The sequence below is a fragment of the Odocoileus virginianus genome, chromosome 6 (genome assembly GCF_023699985.2).
Source record: "Odocoileus virginianus isolate 20LAN1187 ecotype Illinois chromosome 6, Ovbor_1.2, whole genome shotgun sequence".
NCBI classification, from domain to species: Eukaryota; Metazoa; Chordata; class Mammalia; order Artiodactyla; family Cervidae; genus Odocoileus; species Odocoileus virginianus.
Window position 1 is genome coordinate 87,521,495 of NC_069679.1, and position 21,663 is coordinate 87,543,157.

The 21,663-nt window shown below is 44.5% G+C and overlaps 1 long non-coding RNA gene across 3 annotated transcripts in view; it reads right to left on the reverse strand.

Annotated features, from left to right (window-relative positions):
* The window catches only part of LOC110141338 (uncharacterized), a 51,755-nt gene that overhangs the window by 13,284 nt on the left and 16,808 nt on the right, over nt 1–21,663 (reverse strand). For all 3 annotated transcript variants that reach the window (XR_011488413.1, XR_011488414.1, XR_011488412.1), the window contains one exon: nt 19,564–19,636. This is a non-coding gene — a long non-coding RNA (uncharacterized lncRNA). The remainder of the gene's footprint in view (nt 1–19,563; nt 19,637–21,663) is intronic.

A 21,663-nucleotide genomic window follows, 5' to 3' on the forward strand; every position in this document is an offset into this window, starting at 1 on the left:
GAGGGGTACTTAATTACAGACGTGTATGCACTCTACGACCATTCTAATAATGGTCTGAGAGGAACATGAGCAATAGATATGCTTTTATGAACTGAGAGGATAAAGATCATGATCTCTGGTGTACAATGAACCTGATTTTTCCTCCCTTTCTTATTTTATTTAAGTTAATATCACCCTTAAAAGTTTGAATTATCCTGCAAGAATGCAGGTTCATTAACTCCAGTTCAGCTTGTGCATCATCTTAATGGGACATATTTTGTAATGATGTGACTCACAAACCCGTTCTGTGCTCCAAATGACCCGCATGTTTCATTGAAGTCATTATAAGTGGTGCATACTAGTAAGAAAAAGGATGTTATTACTTAAAGATAACTTACACAGAAAAAAAAAATCCAAGGAAGAAAAATTAAAGCCCATGGTCTATAAAAAGAAAGTCAAAGAATATACTGGTTGCAAAATATTATCTCAAAAGGCTTATATGCCTTCCCTACAGCCAGTTTCAACCACAAAGAGACCACCATGAAAATGATCAATTTGACCATGTACAAAGATGGGGCAGAGATGTAGCAATCAATGCCTTATACTTTTTCTGTATTCATGTATCACAATTGTTCTAGAAATGCCACTTTAGCCTTGGGCATCTCAAAGGCAAACTGATGGTGTCCAGCCTGAGACTGTCTACTTGAAAAGGATTCCATGCACTAGCAACTTAAAATGTGATCACTTTTTCCAGACATGCTTCTTGCTTTAGGCTTCACTTTCTTTTAACAATAGTTTTTGGAAAACTTTCCCTCTCTCCTAATGTCACACTGTATCTTTGTTGTCTTGCTCTTTCTTGTCTTTCCTATTTGTTACTTTTGAGAGACAGGGATGTCATCTATTTGTCTAATGGGATTCAGAATGATTTTTACACTGTCAGTCTTCTTTTTAGCTCAGGCTGTTGCTTGCCTTCAATATATACACCATGTAACACAATAATGTTTCACCATGCCAAAAATTATGACACCGTTTAAGAGGTTACTGGTATAGCAATTTCAGTTGAGTAAGTAAACCATCACACTCTAAGTTATCCCCATCTATGTACATAATCTATGAACACTGCGCCTCTTACTGCGTCACTCGCCCCCTAACCGAGTCAGGGCCGTGTAAACCATCACACTCTTAAGTTATTCCCATCTATGTACATAATTTATAAAACTGCGCCTCTTACTGCGTTACTCGCTCCCTAACTGAGTTAGGGCCGTCTGCAGCGCTCTTTCGCTCTAAGTTCTCTGAAGGATGCTGTGTTGTCAGCAACCATTTCTCAATCTCCTCTCCCACAGTCGTGAATAAACAGCATTGGCCCCGGGATCGATTGCTGACGGTCTCAGCCTGACTTCATCGTCGCGCTCTTCAAATGGGCTGGAGTGCCTCTCATGGGCGCCCTCCTCTCTCCCGAACTCCCCATTTCATCCGCGGGAATCCCTACGTACGGCTAAAAGTGCCCGGCTCGCAACCCCAAGGACTGCGGCCCACCAGGCTCCTCCGGCCATAGGGTTTCCGGGCTAGAGTGCTGGAGTGGGGTGCCACGGCCTGCTCCCACACATTCCGCCACTCCACAAACGCCCCCTGCGCTTCTCGACCGTGACTGGCCTCCACTCCCCCTCAAGGACGCGGCGTCCTCCAGAGGGCCCGACACGTGACAGGGGCGGGAGCTGGAGGTGGGCGAGGACCAGAAGGGCTTGCTGCTCCCCTCGCTTCCCACCGGAGCGGCCACGCCGCCAGCCCTCTGCCTTCGGGGGCGTGGCTTCCTGTCTGAACCTCACACCACCCAGTTACGCAGCATCTGACTGCTCCCCGTGGCTGTCATCTAGCGGTCCCCAGGCGAGCAGAGTCGGGATGCTCGGCTGCTCCGTCTCGTCTGGCTCTCAGGAACCAACAGACTGCAGCCCGCCAGGCTCCTCTGTCCGTGGGATTTCCCAGGCAGGAACACTGGAGCGGGCTGCATTTCCTTCTCCAGGGGATCTTCCCGACCCGGGGATCGAACCCACGTCTCTTGTGTCTCCTGCACTGCAGGGGGATTCTTTACCCGCTGAGGAGGGTCACTTCACAAACAGGGAAGGAGTTCATGAAATAACCTAATTCCTCTACATTCCCCAGATTCGTCAAAGATAATGCAGCCTCTCTATCACAGGTTGTTGCTGTTGAATCGCTCAGTCGTGTCTGACTCTTTGTGACCCCATGGACTGCATGCGCCAGGCCTCCCTGTCCATCACCAACTCCCAGAGTTTACTCAAACTCATGTCCATCCAGTTGGTGATGCCGTCCAACCATCTCATCCTCTGTCGTCCCCTTCTCCTCCCGCCTTCAGTCTTTCCCAGCATCAGGGTCTTGCCTTTTTTTTTTTTTTCCATCATCAGGGTCTTTTCTAAAGAGTTGGCTCTTTGTATCAGGTGGCCAAAGTACCACAGTTATTTAGGAGGTCCTGACTTTCAAGTGGGTAACCTGTCTAAAACCCCTGCCTCACTCTTTTTTCATAGCTTAGCTCCAAAGATTTATACCTCCACACTCACGACTGTACTACACTTAACCATCACCTAGAGTACCTTAAGAACTCAGTTTAAAATTCTTTAAGTCTGTTCCAAATCAACCCCTGACTGTCCTGACTTTGCTCTCTATCAAACCACCTATCTAAGCGTTTCTCTGAACTTTGATACGTACAAACAGTTTATGGCTACATGTGGACATTCAATTGAAGGTAAATTCTTTTTTAAAAGATTGATCAAAACTTTTGGAGTGACTGATGTGGCAGCCTGGATGGCAGGGGAATTCGGGGACAGTGGATGCACTCGTATGACGGCTCTCTCCCTCCTCTGTCCTCCCGAAACGACCCCGACACTGTTCGTCAGCTCTACTCCAGGACAAAACAGAAAGTTAAAAAAGCTTTGAGAGGGGCTAAAAAGGTGCTTCATGCCGATGCTCCTTCTGAAAAAATTAGAAAAGCTGAAGAAAATATTAAAACACACACACCAAAAACTCTAAAGATACTACAGACATATCAAACCAGAAATCGTTTATAGAATCAAGATCTGAGTAAGAGGACATCCAAGAGAGGTACGCCTGGAATTTGGAATGGAATGCGGCTGAGAAAATGAGAAAGTAAGCAGATATGGTAGTGGTCTCCTCGATTTAAGAACTGCTATGAATACCCAGGTACTACATATATATAATACATACACTTGATAGTAAATCTGCTAAAATAAAAAGACAAAGAGATAATCAAAATGCCTCCAGAAGAAAAATGATATATTAATTTCAAAGAAGCAATACCATATGACTTACCACTGACTTCTCAACAAAAGCAAAGAATGCAGAAGATGATGGAGTTATATCATCATACCACTGAAAGAAGAGAGCTGCCAGCCAATAATTCTATGCCCAGCAAAGATATGCCTCAAAAATGAGGAGACAATAAAAACATTTTCAGGTAAATGAAAACTGAGAATTTTGTTTTCAGCAGCAAACCTTCTTTAATGCAAATATGAAAAAGAAAATTTTAGGAAGAAGAACTATGATCCTGGATGGTATTTGCAAAGAAAGAATGAGTGATAAATATATACATAAATTTAAATATTTACTCTTCGAAGCAATAATATCTTGTGGGGCTTGAGACACATAGATACAATTAAGATTCATTACAATAACAGCCCAAAATATGAGGAGTAAACAGAAAATATATTTTTAGTTTCAAACACTATCAAAGAAAAAATAACAACTACTAAAAAATTATTTAAAATATAGAGAGAAGCGAAGAAAGCTGAAAAATATAATAATAAAAATGGAATTAATGAATAATAAGACAAGGAAGAGACAAAAGGGATCATAGAACATGTGAGAACAAATAGAAGACAAATAATAAGATGGCAAATTTAAATCTAGATACATTAGTAATTATATTAAATACAAACAGTATATTTTCTAGTTGAGACAAAAACAATCTGAGACCAGACTGAAAGAAGCACACTGTCCACATTGTCTTAAGTATAAGGATACAGACAGGTGGCGGGGCTTCCAGTGACTCAGTGGCAAAGAGTCCGCCTGCAATGCAGGAGACGCGGGTTCCATCCCCGGGGTCGGAAGATCCCCTGGAGAAGGAAATGGCGACCCACTCCTGTATTCTCGCCTGGAGAATCTCATGGACAGAGGAGCCTGGCGGGCTACAGTCCATGGGGTGGCAAAGAGTCGGACACGACTGAGCGACTAAGCAACAGCAGCAAAGAAGCTGAAAGTAAAAAGACAGGAAAATATACACCATGTGAACACTTGAGAAGGAAGTTAATGGAGCCAAACTACTGTCAGTCAAAACCAAGAAGCATTATTGGAGATAATGAGGGATATTAAGTTATGTATCTCTACAGGGCAAAGTTAAAAGGAGAAATAGATACACCCATAAACATAATGAAAAATGTTAATGTCACCCATTCAGTAAACTGATAGGGTAACAGACAAAATAAATCAGTATGATTATAAGTTAATTGAATAGCATGAGTTAAGAAAATTAACATACATAGAAAGCTTAACCCACCAATTGTAAAATACAAATTCTTATCAAACATATATGGAGAATTTACTAAAATTGTCCATATATTGTACCATAAATCTAAAATAAAAATCATACAGAGCAGCTCAGCTACAACTGAATTTAATGGAAGTTAATAATAATTGGAGAAGGAAATGGCAACCCACTCCAGGATCCTTGCCTGGAAAATCTCATAGACAGAGGAGCCTGGTGGGCTGCAGTCCATGGGGTCACAGAGTCAGGCATGACTGAGCGGCTAACATTAACAACATTAACATTAATAATAATAAAAAACCTAGAAATCTCAAAAATATTTGGAAATTAAAGACCATAGTTCTTGATTAGCATAAGTTAAAAATAAAGCATAATACAAAAGAAAATATTTTGAAATGAATAATAATGAAAATACGATATATCAAAACATATAAGAATTATTTAGAGAAAATTTTTATCATTAAATGCTAAGGTTTAAAAAATAAAAAGGCTAAAAATCAGTTGGGCTATCAGCCTTCTCAAGAAGTTAGAAGGATACAGCATAACAGACCCAAAGGAAAGAGAAGGAAAGAAATAACATAATAAGAGGATAAATTATTAAAACAGAAAACAAACATATAACAGAATCAACAGAGTTTAAAGAGTTGGTTCCTTGAAAAGTCCAAAAATTTTGATAATGCCCTAGAAATACTGAATCAAGATAATGACAGAAGTAGTTCTACCAATTTCCACATTCCCCCCAGCATTTTCTCAGAACACACGGCTTGTAGAGTGTCTCCTATGCCTAAATATGGACTTCCCTGGTAGCTCAGCTGGTAAAGAATCCGCCTGCAATGTAGGAGACCCTGGTTCGATTCCTGGGTTGGGAAGACACCCTGGAGAAGGGATAGGCTATCCACTCCAGTATTCTTGGGCTTCCCTGGTGCTCAGGTGCTGCCCGCAATGCGGGAGACCTGGGATGGGAAGAATCCTTGGAGGAAGGCATGGCAACCCACTCCAGTATTCTTGCCTGGAGAACCCCCATGGCTGGCTGCAGTCCATGGGGTCGCAGAGAGTCAGACATGACTGAGCACACAGCACATGCCTAAATATAAGGCACCTGTGTTTGCAGACAATATGAGAAACTAGTGCACAGAAGTCTTTTGGCAATGTGAATATAATACAAACTTTCAGGAATGCAGATGAAATAGCCAAATGTCAACTCATAATATTCCATTATGCATATTTTAAATCTCATGTTTTAAACTCTCACATATTTATTCAAAGTCTTCATATTCTTTACCATATCTGCCACCACTGGAGTCACTTTTTGAGTTTTCTAGAGTTTTTCAGAACATATCACCTTTGTTTCCTTCTAAATTGTTTAAGAAACTGTAATTTTGGAGTCTCTATGTAATAAAGAATGACCTTGGAAATTATACCCTAGCCTAAAAATACCATTCATATGGAGTTCATATATGAATTCCACAATCACTTGCTTTATTACTTCTTAAATTGTCTTTCTTTTTTTTTCTTGAGACAACTGATTTATAACATTGTACAAGTTTAAGGTGTACAATAGGCTGATTTGGTAATTTATATACTGCAATATTGTCACAATGGTAGTGTTAGCTAACACTTCTATTATGTCACATAATTATCATTTATTTTTTATGGTGAGAAAGTTAAGATCTAGTCTCTTAGCAACTTTGAAGTTTATAACACGGTACTGCTAACTATAAACACTACGCTGAGCATACATCTCCGGGACTTATTTACTAGCTGAAAGTTTGTCTCTTTAAATAACATCCCTCTTATTCCTCAGCCCCAGTCCCTGGTAACCACCGCTGCAAACCTCTGTTCTAATGAGTTTTGGTTTTTCAGATTCCACATATATTTGATACCATACAATATTTACCTCCCTCTGTCTGACTTATCTCACTTATTAAAGTACTTTTAAAAGGTTTATTCTCAACAAGTTCCATCACTTGTAATTGACAGATCATTTTGCTACTGCTGTTTAGTCTCTAAGTCACGTCCAACTCTTTTTGACCCCCTGGACTACAGCCCGCCAGGCTCCTCTGTCCCTGGGATTTCCCAGGCAAGAATATTGGAGTGGGTGCCATTTCCTTCCTCGGGGGATCTTCTGACCCAGGGACTGAACCCACGTCTCTTACTTGGTAAGTGAATTCCTCACCACTGAGCCACCTGGGAAGCGCCAGTAACTGAGCACCATCAGAACAGACAGAGAACTGGACACAGCACGTGAACTGGGAACTTCCCGATGCTCACGCCGGGTTCAGAAAAGGCAGAGGAACCAGACGTCAACTTGCCAACATCCACTGGGTCATAGAAAAAGAAAGAGAGCTCCAGAAAACACCTACTTCTGCTTCATTGGTTATGCTAAAGCCTTTGACTGTGTGGATCACAACAAACTGGAAAATTCTTCAAGAGATGGGAATACCAGACCACCTGACCTGCCTCCTGAGACATCTGCACGCAGGTCAAGGAGCAACAGTTAGAATCGGACATGGAACAAATAGTTTCCAAATCGGGAAAGGAGTACGTCAAGGCGGTATATTGTCACCCTGCTTATTTAACTTCTATACAGAATACATCATGTGAAATGCCAGGCTGGATGAAGCACAAGCTGGAATCAAGATTGCCGGGAGAAATATCAATAACTTTAGATATGCAGATGACACCACCCTTCTGGCAGAAAGTGAAGAGGAACTAAAGAGCCTCTTGATGAAAGTGAAAGAGAAGAGTAAAAATTTGGCTTAAAACTCAGCATTCAGAAAATGAAGATCATGGCCTCTGATCCCATCACCTCATGGCAAATAGATGGGGAAACAATGGAACCAGTGAGAAACTTTACTTTCTTGGGCTCCAAAATCACTGCAGATGCTGACTGCAGCCATGAAATTAAAAGACGCTTGCTCCTTGGAAGAAAAGCTATGACCAGCCTAGACAGCATGTTAAAAAGCAGAGACATTACTTTGCTGACAAAGGTCCATCTAGTCTAAGCAATGGTTTTTCCAGTAGTCATGTACAGATGTGAGGTTTAGTTGCTAAGTTGGGTCCGACTCTTGCAACCCCACAGACCACTCTGTCTGTGGGGTTCTCCAGGCAAGAACACTGGAGTGTGTTGCCATTTCCTTCTCCAGGAGACCTCCCGACCCAGAAGTGTGAGGGCTGGACCATAAATAAAGTTGAGTGTGTGTGTGTTAGCCTCTCAGTCGTGTCTACCTCTTTGCAGAAGAATTGATGCTTTTGAACTGTGGTGTTGGAGAAGACTCTTGAGAGTCCCTTGGACTGCAAGGAGATCCCACCAGTCCATCCTAAAGGAGATCAGTCCTGGGTGTTCATTGGAAGGACTGATGCTGAAGCTAAAACTCCAATACTTTGGCCACCTGATGCAAATAACTGACTCACTGGAGAAGGCCCTGATGCTGGGCAAGATTGAGGGCAGGAGGAGAAGGGGATGACAGAGGATGACATGATTGGATGGTATCACTGACTCGATGGACATGAGTTTGAGTAAGTTCCAGGAGTTGGTGATGGACAAGGAAGCCTGGTGTGCTACAGTCCATGGGGGTTGCAAAGAATTGGACACGACTGAGTGACTAAAGTAAACTGATAAGAACAGAAAAACATCTTCTCCCAATAGTGTTATTATTGATAATAAAGCTACACACAGGGCACTCTTTATTATGAGTGACTTTGTAAAGATTCTAACTTAAGACAATCGCTTCTCTTCTGAGAGACTACTATGTTGTGGGGGAAAAAAACCCTTGCATTGTATTTGTGTGTCTGCAGCAACCATGAGCTAAAAGAAAAACTTTTCCTCTGTACAATGGTTTGCAAAGATAAACAGGTTGAGACCTGCCTTAACTTCCAAAATCCACTCTTAAACTTATCTTTATCACATATTCCCTGTAGGGTCAGGTTGATCTTACTGAAGGTAGGAAAAAGAAGAACAGACATGTTATTCAAAGTTGCAACTCGTAGCAAAGATGGTCTCCTTATAGTAGCAAAGCCAGGAATGTGATAAAACCAAATAAAGCAAATGACAAATTGCTGAGGAAAAGAAAAAAAAAAAGCATGAGAGGGTGGCAACATTCTTTTATCAGAGAAATCAATGGATATGTTTCATGTCAGTGGCTCTCTGCAGGGGAGAGCAGACACACACACACACACACACGCATGCACACACGTGTGCACACACATACACACAGGTCTTGGAAATGGGTATAATAAAAGCCCAGATCATATAGTATACCCAGTCTCTCTCTCTTTCTGTGCATATATATACATATCTATCTTTCTATACATACATACATATATTTATAGAGAGACAGACAGACAGATAAATTGATTTTAAGAAACAGGTTCATAAGATCCTAGATGTTTGGTGAGTCCAAAAATCTGCAGGGTAGACCAGCAGGCTGGAGATCCAGGGAGGCACTGATACGGCAGCTCAAGTCTGAAGGCTGTCTGCTGGCAGAATTCCTTCTTCCTCAAGAGAGATTAGAAAATTTCACCTAATTGGATGAGCCAGCCCCCTCTGCACCTCCTGAACTCCCAACCCCGCCTCAGTAACTTGCTTTACTCAAAGACCACCATCTTTGAAAAACATCAATCACATCTTGTCACTTCCCGCTAAAGATCCTCCAAAGCTCTTCCAACCCTTAAAGAATGCAATCCAAACTCCAATTGCGCCTGCAAGATTCTCCTTGATGTCAGCTCTTGGGTTAGCTTCCAAACTCTGTTAACCTAGATTACAAACATTCTCCTGAGTCCACCAGTCAATCCTAAAGGAAACCAATGCTGATTCTTCATTGAAAGGACAATTGTTGAAGCTGAAGCTCCAATACTTTGGCCACCTGGTGCGAAGAATTGACTCATTTGAAAAGACCCTGATGCTGGGCAAGATTGAAGGCAGGAGGAGAAGGGGATGACAGAGGATGAGATGGTTGGACGGCATCACCGACTCGATGGACATGAGTTTGAACAAGCTCCAGGAGATAATGCAGGACAGGGAGGCCTGGCGTGCTGCAGCCCATGGGGTCGAAAAGAGTCGGACAGACTGAGTGATCGAGTAAGAAGCACAATGAGTCCATCCCCACCCACTGGCTAATCTCACTATAACACCACTCCCATTGCTGTTTCCTGTCTCTCAGGAATCCCTGAAGGTGAAATTGAGGTTATACAGGAAGGCTTAATACAGGGACTGTGTACAAAGCGCTGGGTGAAGTGTAGAGCAGCGCCTGAAGGCGCGAAGCTACAGGACCTTGGAGGAGAGTGGAGAGGTGTCCCAGCACTCCACCGCTAGTGAGATGCCCCCCAACAAGGGCCTGAACCCACTCCCCTTCCTCCATCCAAAGCTCTCCTGGGGCTCCCCACTGGCTCAACCCAACTGGCAGCCGTGGGCACACAGGTGCCCACCAGCGTAGGCCCCGAGAGCCAGTCTCCCGGCAGGCAGAAGGGGGCCGAGAGTGGGAGGCAGACCTCGAGGAGCAAATGGAAGGAATCCGGCACCAGGTTCTTTGAACAGGCCCAGCCGTTACCTTCTCCCCGGATTGCCTTCCTCCTTGCGACCGTCTCCCGACACCCACCCCAACTCTGGTGTCCCTTCGCTGGGCTATGTGTCTCTGCCCCGTGCCAATATCACCCTGAGCCGCCCCTTATCGCTCTGCTCAGTAATTATATTAATTCTCTCTCCCTCCCACCCTGCGCAGCTTGTTTATCATCGTTTACCCAGCAAGTGATGGGCTTCCCTGCTGACTCAGACAGTAAGGAATCCGCCTGCAATGCAGGAGACCCAGTTTCAATCCCTGACCTGGGAAGATCCCCTGGAGAAGGAAAAGGCAACCCACTCCAGTATTCTTGCCTGGAGAATCCCATGGATGGAGGAGCCTGGTGGGCTACAGTCCATGGGGTCACGAAGAGTCAGACATGACTGAACGAACCAGCAAGTTATCTCTATGCACAGCACATAAGCACTCAATTTCTACTGTTGAATTAACTAGAATTAGTTTATGTTCTTTTTAAAAATGTTTTAAGTTGAAGTATAGTTGATTTACAATGTTGTTATATGTGACTGAATCACTTTGCCGTACACCTGAAACTAATACATCACTGTAAATCTACATAGAACACATGTGTTATGTATTTTTTCAGATTTTTTTTCCTATATAGGTTATTACAAGACATTGACTATAGTTCCCTGTGTTAAACAGTAGGTCCTTCTTGTTTACCTATTTTATATACAGTAGTGTATATCTGTTCATCCCAAACTCCTAATTTATTCCTTCCCCACCCCATTATACCCCCTCACGGATCACAGCCTTGTCATGGCGAAGGGGCTTGTGTAACTCAGTGAAGCTGTGAGCCATGCCGTGTGGGACCACCCAGGACGGACGGGTCACGGTGGAGAGTTCTGACAAGACGTGGTCCACTGGAGCAGGGAACGGCAGGCCACTCCAGGATGCTTGCCACGAGAACCCCATGAACAGTATAAAAAGGCGAAAGATACGACATCAAAAGATGAGTCCCCCAGGCTGGAAGGGGTTCAACCTGCTCCTGGGAAAGTGGAGGACAATTACTAACAGCTCCAGGAAGAATGAAGTGGCTGGGTCAAGGCGACTGATACTGAGGCTGAAGCTGAGGCTCCAATACTCAGAGCACCTGTTGCCAAAATTCGACTCACCAGGAAAGACCCTGATGCTGGGAAAGATTGAAGGCAGGAGGAGAAGGGGACGACAGAGGATGAGATGGTTGGATGGCATCACTGACCCGATGGACATGGGTTTGAGCAAACTCCAGGAGATAGTGGAGGACAGGGAAGCCCGGCATGCTGCAGCCCACTGGCTCCCAAAGCGTTGGACACGACTGAGCGACTGAGCAACAAAAGCAGTCCCTTTATATGTTCCTGATCTCTGTTTTAGGCATAGTTACGTGCAATAAAATTCATGTTTTATGGCAAGACTAGAACAATTTAAACATGAATTCTTCCCTGCCCTTTGATCTCCCCTCTCCCCGCTTGGTGCCTCGTGTATCGGCATTAGTCTGCTCCAGACCTCCCCAACCATAAAGAGCAACATTCTCCTAGCCCCACCAAGATAGCTCAGGACAGATAACCTTCCCTCTTAATCTTGTAAGCGGTCACATGACCCACCAGGATTAGATCTGGATTATGTAAACTGTCAATAACACATCATTTGATGTACAGTCCTCTGTCTCAAAAAACTTACGTAACTGTGTCCTGATTCCTGAGGGGTGGAACAGTCCTCAGAGATTTCTGAGATGCTCTTCCTGGGTTTTAATTCTCAAATGCAGCTCAAATAAAATTTTCCATTTCTTTCTTAGATTGACTGATTAATATTTTGCTGACATATACAGCAGTCACTGCCATCCATATTCTTATCACATGCTTGAGCAAAGAAAAGGCCAAAGTGCTAATTTATTCATATTCAAGCCACAAAGATACTGCAACAGTACCGTTCGCATTTTAAGCAACGATTCACTGTGTTTATCTACACTCTTCTCCACCATATACACTCTAGATAAGACACCTGCCCCTTCGGATCACTGGGGTCTTAACCTGTGATAAAAGGGAGTTTGGCCACATGAGTTCCATGCCCTCCAACTTTAATTTCAGACGTGTAAGGTGAAGGGCTGTGTGATCTTCTCACACTCAGCACCCGCATCTTGTGGCTGTGTTTCTGGCCTCAGTTGAGGGCCTGGCCCCCAGCAGGGACTTGAGTGCAGAGCCCAGCTGCGGGGTGTCTGTTCAAACTTGGCCCTGCCACAGGCTGGCTGGTAAACTCAGGCTCCTAACCTCGCCCCTCGGAATCTCAGTGGCCTCCTAATAAATGGGATCATACTGTCAAGGAGCTGAGTTCGGAAGCCAGCTTATGGTAAACCGTCATGGACTGTGGATGACCGAATGAGCCAGTGAATCTGGGGTTCTAAACACACTGCCTGGATTAAATAGCAAACTGCGTGCTATTTCTCCAGTACCATGATCTCTCAAACACTGAGGGATTAACATAGCTCTTCCTACCCTCTAGTTTGTAAGTAGATGTAAATTAGTTCCTAGCATTTGTGCCAAAACACCAAATATTACTAAAATGTATGGTGAGTAATCATACAGACGTTGCTAATACATTTACAATAGAGGGCATACACTAAATTTATCTTATTTTTATGTATAAATAAATGCATAAAATATTATTATACATTTAAATATCAATGGGCTAAACATTTACTGAAAGGTTTTTGTGGAGGAGAATTCTCTGTTTCTAATAAAAACAATTGCATGATTATCACATTGTTACGTAATTGTTTCCAAAGTAGTCTGAACTTTTATTTGGTTAAAAAAACAACTCAGGAGTTATATTATCTTTCAAACCAAGTTTCTGACTATCTCAATAAATAAGAGAAGGTGTAACAACAAATATAATTATCAAATGTGACTTTTTCCTGCCAGTTTTTTCCCTTAACTATTTAAGCTGTCTGTTTTGCCCGTCTGGTTTTCATTTGAGAATAGAAATCACTAATCCCACAAACCATTCACTGATTTCTAATCCGAGAAAGACTGGTATTACTTAGCAGCATAATATGTTTTTCTTTCCTCCTGTAGAAATAAATGTGCAGCTTCATAGTAGATTAAAAAAGACAATTGAGAAATCTCCTATCATAAACATGTATGGTATCTTAATTTCCAAGTATAACAGCAGACAGACGAACATAATTATATTTTAAATGCAAATTGTTGACAACTGTTCATCTGGTTGAAATTATTTAAGCCACATCAACTCTAAAGAAAGTCCTGCTTTCTAATTTCTAATTTTTTATAAAAATAATTCCATAGTCTTTTCCATACCCAGCAATCTCTTATAAATTTCACATGATATTTAAAGCACCATCGCTGCAACCCCCATAGAGACATCTAGGCAAATATAAGTGATTTATATGCAGATTTCAACCTATTTACCGAGCTTAATAGTGAGAGACAAAATATTATATGCAAAATGTGCTCATTTAAATTTTTGATCAGAGCTTTCTGCTGCTTGATGGAATGAGCAAGTTATATTGGTATAGGAGCCAATGCCTTTCAGAATAGAAGTCTCAAACCACATTCGTCTGTAAAGAAGGACTTGGACAGCAACATGGCTAGACGATCCGTCAGCCTCACTCATCTTCTTGACTGACAAGTGTTACTGCAACGTGAATCAATCCTGAGATTTTCATAGCAAGCACTGAAGGGGCTGAGATCATGACAGCTCTCAAACCAGCAATGCTGCGGGACCCACAGAGACCACCTCATCCATAATATACTAGCCACATGTCACACACAAGACAATTTTAGGAAGTACACACACATTGGTTACAGTTATGTTTGTGTATCAGTGTGCATGAGGAAAAGCATACTAGAATGTTGAAGCTATGATTTCACAGATATTATCACTTAGGAAAAATGCTCAGTAGTTAAGCAAAAAGGGAGCTGATTAAATAAAAGTATTAGGAGAGTAGCAGTGCAGATGGCATAAGGAAATGACAAAAATAGTGATAGTCATGATTAAAATTTAGAAAACACTGAGCTACTCCAACACCTAATTTTATAGGTGGGAAACATGAGACCTTGAGTAGTTTAAAAGGTTTCTCCAAGATCCTATGGCTTGTTGGAGGCTGGATTCTATAGTTTACAGTCCCACACTCAATGTATTACATGAAGATTGACTGTCATGCCTTTACAATGTTTATTTCAGCCTCATGAACCATACATACTTTTTTTTTGCCTGAAAGAATGGGTCAATGAGAAATTCAGGTAAATTCTCAAACTACTTATGTATTTGATGTTGTTTCTTTTTATGGAATCTCAGGTACTACCTCTGTCATCGGACCAGAATTAAAAGGTGCTAAAGAAAGCTGATCTCACTTTCAGCTAATTTTTCTTAATTGAATAAATCTGACACATTGTGTCCATTTAAGGTGTACAGTCTGTTACTTTAATATATTTATATATTGCAATATAGTAATAATTGCCATTATAGTGTGGCAGTTATTATCTTTGGCAAATATTACTGTAGTTGTTCAGTTGCTCAGTTGTGTCTGACTCTTTGTGACCCCATGGACTGCAGCACGCCAGGCCTCCCTGTCCGTCCACAACTCCCGGAGTTTACTCAAACTCACGTCCATCGGATCGGTGATGCCATCCAACCATCTCATCCTCTGTCATCCCCTTCTCCTCCCACCTTCAATCTTTCCCAGCATCAGGGTCTTTCCCAATGAGTCAGTTCTTCGCACTAGGTGGCCAAAGTATTGGAGCTTCAGCTTCAGCATCACTCCTTCCAATGAAGATTCAGGATTCAATTATTATTCATTATTAAATATGACAATGCCATATTTATCACATCATGTAATCACAGGACAATATTATTGTCTATATTCATCATATGTGCATTAGTTCTCTAGGGTTTATTTACTACGTCTTTCAAGTTTGTATGCTTATTATTGCTCTTATTCCTGCCTCCCTGGCAGTGCAGTAGATAAGAATTCGCCTGCCAATGCGGGGACACAGGTTCAATCGCTCGTCCAGGAAGAATCCACACGCTGCAGGGCATCCAAGTCCACGCGCCACAGCTACTGAAGCCCGCGCGCCTGGAGCCCGGGGTCCGCAGCAGAGAAGCCACGAGACCCCCAGCATCGCAGTGGGGGTGGTTCCTCCCTGAGAAGCCCCAGCATCGCAGTGGGGGTGGGTCCTCCCCAACGAGATCCCCAGCATCGCAGTGGGAGTGGGTCCTCCCCGAGAAGCCCCAGCATCGCAGTGGGGGTGGGTCCTCCCCGAGAAGCCCCAGCATTGCAGGGAAGAGGAGGCCCCCCTCACTTCAACTAGAAAGCCCATGGGCAGCGATCAAGGCCTAGCATAGCCAAAAACAAAAGTCTCATTTTGATCCAACACACTGAGGCCTTTGGATACTTTTGCTGCAAACGTGAAGGATATTCTAAGATGTAGATGCTCCAGGTTCCCGACAATGGGAGGGGGAGAAGTCCACAGAAATGCCACCATGCTCCAGCGAAGAGTCAAAGCACCTTCTGCCAGGCCGCTGGCATCAGCTCCCCTTTCTCCCCCTCAAGCCCCGCCCCGCTCCAGCGTTCAGAGGTGTCACACGGGGAGCCTGCAATCACTGCTCACAGTGGAAGTATTTATACTCGTGTGCTCAGGTGTGTCTGACTCTTTGCGACCCCACGGACTCTGGCCTGCCAGGCTCCTCTGTCCCTGGGAGTCTCCAGGCAAGAATACTAGAGCGGGTTGCCATGCCCTCCTCCAGGGCATCTTCCCGACCCAGGCATCAAACCCGTGTCTCCTGTGGTGGCAGGTGGATCCTTTCCCACTGTGCCCCAGTAGTTGGCAAATGTTACAGATCAGGGTTTCTGCCTTGAGAGAGTTGATTGTCAGACACTCACAAGCAAACCACTGTTTCGAGGGTGAGTGGAAGGAAGCCAGGCCCTTTCAAAATGAGACTTGGGTGCTTTAAAGAATGATACATAAATGAACATTTCCACCCACCAGGGAGTAACAGGGCATGCTTCCCTTGTGGCTCACCTGGTAAAGACTCTGCCTGCAATGCAGGAGACCCGGGTTCAATCCTGCGTTGGGACGATCCCCTGGAGAAGGGAAAGGCTACCCACTCATGCTCTGGCCTGGAGAATCCCATGGTCTGTCCGTGGGGTCACAAACACCTGGACGTGACTGAGCCACTAACACGTTCCCGTCTCCCTTTCAGGGAGGGACAGAGGCGGCAGTGTGCAGGGAGCAGGTGAGTGGAGGGCCCCTGACTGCTCCCTCTGCTCTCAGGCTGCAGTATAACGGGAGCCCTGGGGCGCGAGAAACGGGGCCAAATAATCAGAAACGGCCTTGCTCCTTACTCTGCTGACTGGAGGCCCTGCCTAAGGGTCTTTGGAAAGGAGAGATGACTGGCAATGCCCTCTTCAGACAGACAAATTTCTACACAAAGTCCTCATGAATGGGCGAGATGTGTGCCATCCCAGAGAACTTCCTGCAGTGATGGAAACGTTCTCCCTCCTTGCTGTCCAGCAAGGGGGCCGCTGCACTCAGCTTATTTAACCCTTGACACGTGGCTAGTCTGAATTGAGACATTGCGGAAGGGTAAAATACACTCTGGTTTTCCAGGACTGAGAATGAAAAGAAAAAAGAACGCAAAATACCACATTACAATGTTTTCATTGATCACATGTTGAAATGACCTTTTGGATAGATTGCACATGCGTGCTCAGTCATGTCTGACTCTTCGAGACCCCCATGGACCGTAGCCCACCAGGGTCCTCTGTCCGTGGGATTTCCCAGGCAAGAATACTGGAGTGGGCTGCCATTTACTGCCCCAGGGGATCTTCCCAACCCAGGGATCGAACTTGAGTCTCTTTTGTCTTCTGCATTGGCAGGCGGATTCTTAACCACTGGGCCACCTGGGAAGCCCATTTGGATAGATTATTAAATATTATATACATTATTAAAATTTCACCTGTTTCTTTTTACTGTTTTAACATGGCTACCAGAAACATTTTCAATTTAAATTTACATTTAATTTCAACTTTAAGTTAATGGCACACCTTATGTTTTGATTGGACATCACTGAGCTTGATCATGAAGTTCAGATTCAGGTACTGCAGAAGCGGGAGTGCAGAGAATCAAAAAAGGAGAGGCGAGAGCAAATAGAATTAATTGTGCACCTTAGGGGACGGAGCGTGCAATGCAGCTTCCACCTGAGTGCTCAGTGCAGTTCAGTGCAGTCGCTCAGTCGTGTCCGACTCTTCGCGACCCCATGAATCGCAGCACACCAGGCCTCCCTGTCCATCACAAACTCCCGGAGTTTACTCAAACTCATGCCCATCGAGTTGGTGATGCCATCCAACCATCTCATCCTCTGTCGTCCCCTTCTCCTCCTGCCCCTAATCTCTCCCAGCATCAGGGTCTTTTCCAATGAGTCAGCTCTTCGCATCAGGTTGCCAAAGTATTGGAGTTTTAGCTTCAGCATCAGTCCTTCCAATGAACACCCAGGACTGATCTCCTTTAGGATGGACTGGTGGGATCTCCTTGCAGTCCAAGGGACTCTCAAGAGTCTTCTCCAACACCATAGTTCAAAAGCATCAATTTTTTGGCACTCAGCTTTCTTTACAGTCCAACTCTCACATCCATACATGACCACTGGAAAAACAATAGCCTTGACCAGAGGGACCTTTGTTAGCAAAGTAATGTCTCTGCTTTTTAACATGCTATCTAGGTTGGTCATAACTTTCCTTCCAAGGAGTAAGCGTCTTTTAATTTCATGGCTGCAGTCACCGTCTGCAGTGATTTTGGAGCCCCCCAAAATAAAGTCTGACACTGTTTCCACTGTCTCCCCATCTATTTCCCATGAAGTGATGGGACCAGATGCCATGAATTTAGTTTTCTGAATGTTGAGCTTTAAGCCAACTTTTTCACTCTCTTTCACTTTCATCGAGAGGCTTTTTAGTTCCTCTTCACTGTCTGCCATAAGGGTGGTGTCATCTGCATATCTGAGGTTATTGATATTTCTCCCGGCAATCTTGATTCCAGCTTGTGCTTCTTCCAGACCAGCGTTTCTCATGATGTACTCTGCATATAAGTTAAATAGGCAGGGTGACAATATACAGCCTTGACATACTCCTTTTCCTATTTGGAACCAGTCTGTTGTCCCATGTCCAGTTCTAACTGTTGCTTCCTGACCTGCATACAGGTTTCTCAAGAGACAGGTCAGGTGGTCTGATATTCCCATCTCTTTCAGTATTTTCCACTGTTTATTGTGATCCACACAGTCGAAGGCTTTGGCGTAGTCAATAAAGCAGAAATAGATGTTTTTCTGGAACTCTCTTGCTTTTTTGATGATCCAGCAGATATTGGCAATTTGATCTCTGGTTCCTCTGCCTTTTCTAAAACCAGCTTGAACATCTGGAAGTTCTTGGTTCACGTATTGCTGAAGCCTGGCTTGGAGAATTTTGGGCATTACTTTACTAGTGTGTGAGATGAGTGCAATTGTGCGGTAGTTTGAGCATTCTTTGGGATTGCCTTTCTTAGGGATTGGAATGAAAACAGACCTTTTCCAGCCCTGTGGCCACTGCTGAGTTTTCCAAATTTGCTGGCATATTGAATGCAGCACTTTCACAGCATCATCTTTCAGTATTTGAAATAGCTCAACTGGAATTCCATCACCTCCACTAGCTTTGTTCGTAGTGATGCTTTCTAAGGCCCACTTGCCTTCACATTCCAGGATGTCTGGCTCTAGGTGAGTGATCACACCATTGTGATTATCTGGGTCGTGAAGATCTTTTTTGTACAGTTCTTCTGTGTATTCTTGCCACCTCTTCTTAATATCTTCTGCTTCTGTTAGGTCCCTACCATTTCTGTCCTTTACTGAGCCCATTTTTGCATGAAATGTTCCCTTGGTATCTCTAATTTTCTTGAAGAGATCTCTAATCTTTCCCATTCTGTTGTTATTAGAATGTTGTGGAAACGCATCATGAAGTGCCAGTATGGCCTAGGAGGAGAGGGTGACACGCCCAAATGTTTAAAACCATGAGCAGTACACCCAAGTATGAAGCATAATCTCTATTTCCCTTAAACCTCCTTCCCTTGGTGGATGAGATTAGGACACTGTTTGAGAAGGTTCTACAGAATTTTGTGAGAAGCACAAAATTAGTCCTGCATCCAGTAATGAGTCCTACCTCCAGCCCCACCATGAGAAAGAACACTGCTGCACTTGAGAATTGATGTCAGATCATCACCTACCTTGAAATTCAGTACCTCTCTTTCAGATTTGAAACCATAAGGTGCAGATGAAGGCGTAAGCACCCTCAGTAAATCTGAAGGATGGCCAAGGCCACACAGGACTCAGATTTCATTATGTGAATCTCAGTTCTCCCCTTTCTCAAGGCGGTTTAAGAAACACAACATGGTCATTCCAATACACTTGATGTCAAAGACTTACTTTATGGTCTGTTTTCCAGAAGGAGGCTGGGCTTCTGAATCTGTCTTCGACAGCGTCTCATGGAGGGCAAAGGCTGCAACCAGTAGAAAAAAAGCTTCATTTCAACATGTACAGAAAAGAAAGGATGGGAGAGGGAGCTTTTCTTTTTCTACTGTATAGAGATCCAAACCATCATACATTCAGCCCTAAAGAATGCCCACCTCAATGAGACAAAAGTCATGTTCTAATTGGGAAATGCCAGTCAAGTAGAAGCTAAATAACCTTCTACCTGCAAAACCAGGAAGAAGGAAGCACCACAGGAAGCCCTGAGCGGCAGCGAGGCGGGCACACAAACCCTGTCTCTGCACATGCCTTCTGGGACTTCTAACATTCAGCCAGAGAGTGGGAACTGTAAAAATAGACGCTGTGTTTCTGAAGAAGTGAAAGACTTATTGCATAATGGTGGCAAACTCTGTCTGCTAGAATAGAATGACTCCGTATGCAAACAGAAAACTAAAAAAACAGCCACCACTCTAGACAAATGTATTTTTGAAATATTCAGCCTCCATAAAAAAATGTGTGGCTCCATTGGCAGACGAAAGCCTCCTTACTTGATATTTGGAAGGATGGAGTGGCCTTTGCCAGGTCCACAAACCTGGCTTCTCCATGGTAACGCCTCCGCCCACCCACACATGTCTGAGACCGTTTCTCTCCTCTTTCCTTTCTTTTCTCCGTAAGATCTGTACCTAAGTAGAAAGGAAATAATTTGCGAACAGTAAGTATGGATTTTGGTGGAAGCCCTGTAAGGCAGAGATCTACTGCTTCCTTCATTTTCGTCAGGGGCACAAGCGGAATGAGGCAGACAAGACAGACAAAACACAGCGGTCAGGCCGAAGAGGTCTCCTCTGGCCGCGCCTTTGCTCTCTGCCCTCCCCCTCGCTGCGGCCCCTTTGGGGGTTTCACGCCGACTGCGGGGGGCGGGGTGTCTCTGCCTCACCCCTTCTCCCTTCACGACCACTCACCTACTGATCCAGGGGCCCTTACAACAAACGCTTATTAAGCAACAAACACATTCATTGGAAGGACTGATGCTGAAACTGAAGCTGCAGTACTCTGGCCACCTGATGAGAAAAGAGACCCCGCTGCTGGGAAAGATTGAAGGCAGGAGGAGAAGGGGACGACAGAGGATGAGATGGCTGGATGGCATCACCGACTTGATGGACATGAGTTTGAGCAAGCTCTGGGAGATGGTGAAGGACAGGGAAGCCTGGCGTGCTGCGGTCCATGGGGTCGCAAAGAGCCGGACAAGACTGAGTGACTGTACTGAACTGAACCCGTTTCTCCAGGGTATCTAGACTTAGTATAATGACGGAGCCACAGCAATCACAGCCAGCTTTTTTCCCATCCTGTCCCTGCCTGAAAGTTTAGGAACTTCTCCACCCGACTCCCTCCGCCCGGCTGTTTCTTGCCTCAAGGAAGTGTTTTGTAACGCCTCGGGTGACCTTGACCCTAACTTCTATACGCTTTCCGGATCCAATGCTTTTCCTTCAGAGCACTTACTCAGGGAAGCAGTCATTTACGCAAGTACGAGTTAACACTTGTTTGCCCCCAGTAGACCGTCGGCCCTCTGGGGCGGGGGCCAGGGTCTGACCGGCTGGCCCTTGTGTCCCTGAGGCTGAGGTCGAGGCCAGCGCTCAGCACGTGAGTGATGTCCGGTAAGCGCTCAGAGCCTATGGGACGTCTGAGTTTTGCTCATCTGCAGTGAGCGTTGCTCTCTGGGGTCTCTCATTTTCTCCCTTCCTGTTCTGCTGCCTGTTGTGGTACGAGAGCAGGACTGTTGATGCCGGCCAAAGCGAAGCCTTTCAAAGGAGCCGTCTTCCGAGGTCACCGTGTTGCCAGTGATGATCCCAACGGCAGATGCACGCCATCCACTCACAGATCTTCTTGGGCCCAACTTCCGGCTGGACTGTCCGGCTGCTTAGAACACTGGCTCAGTGCCACGTCCATGTGGGCTCCAACATAGCCCCAGAGGGAGGTGAAGTTGTTCCCCGAGCAAGGACACAGTGTGACCCTGGGCTGCAGATAACCCCCACGGACACTGGCTGCGATGGAAGGATTCTG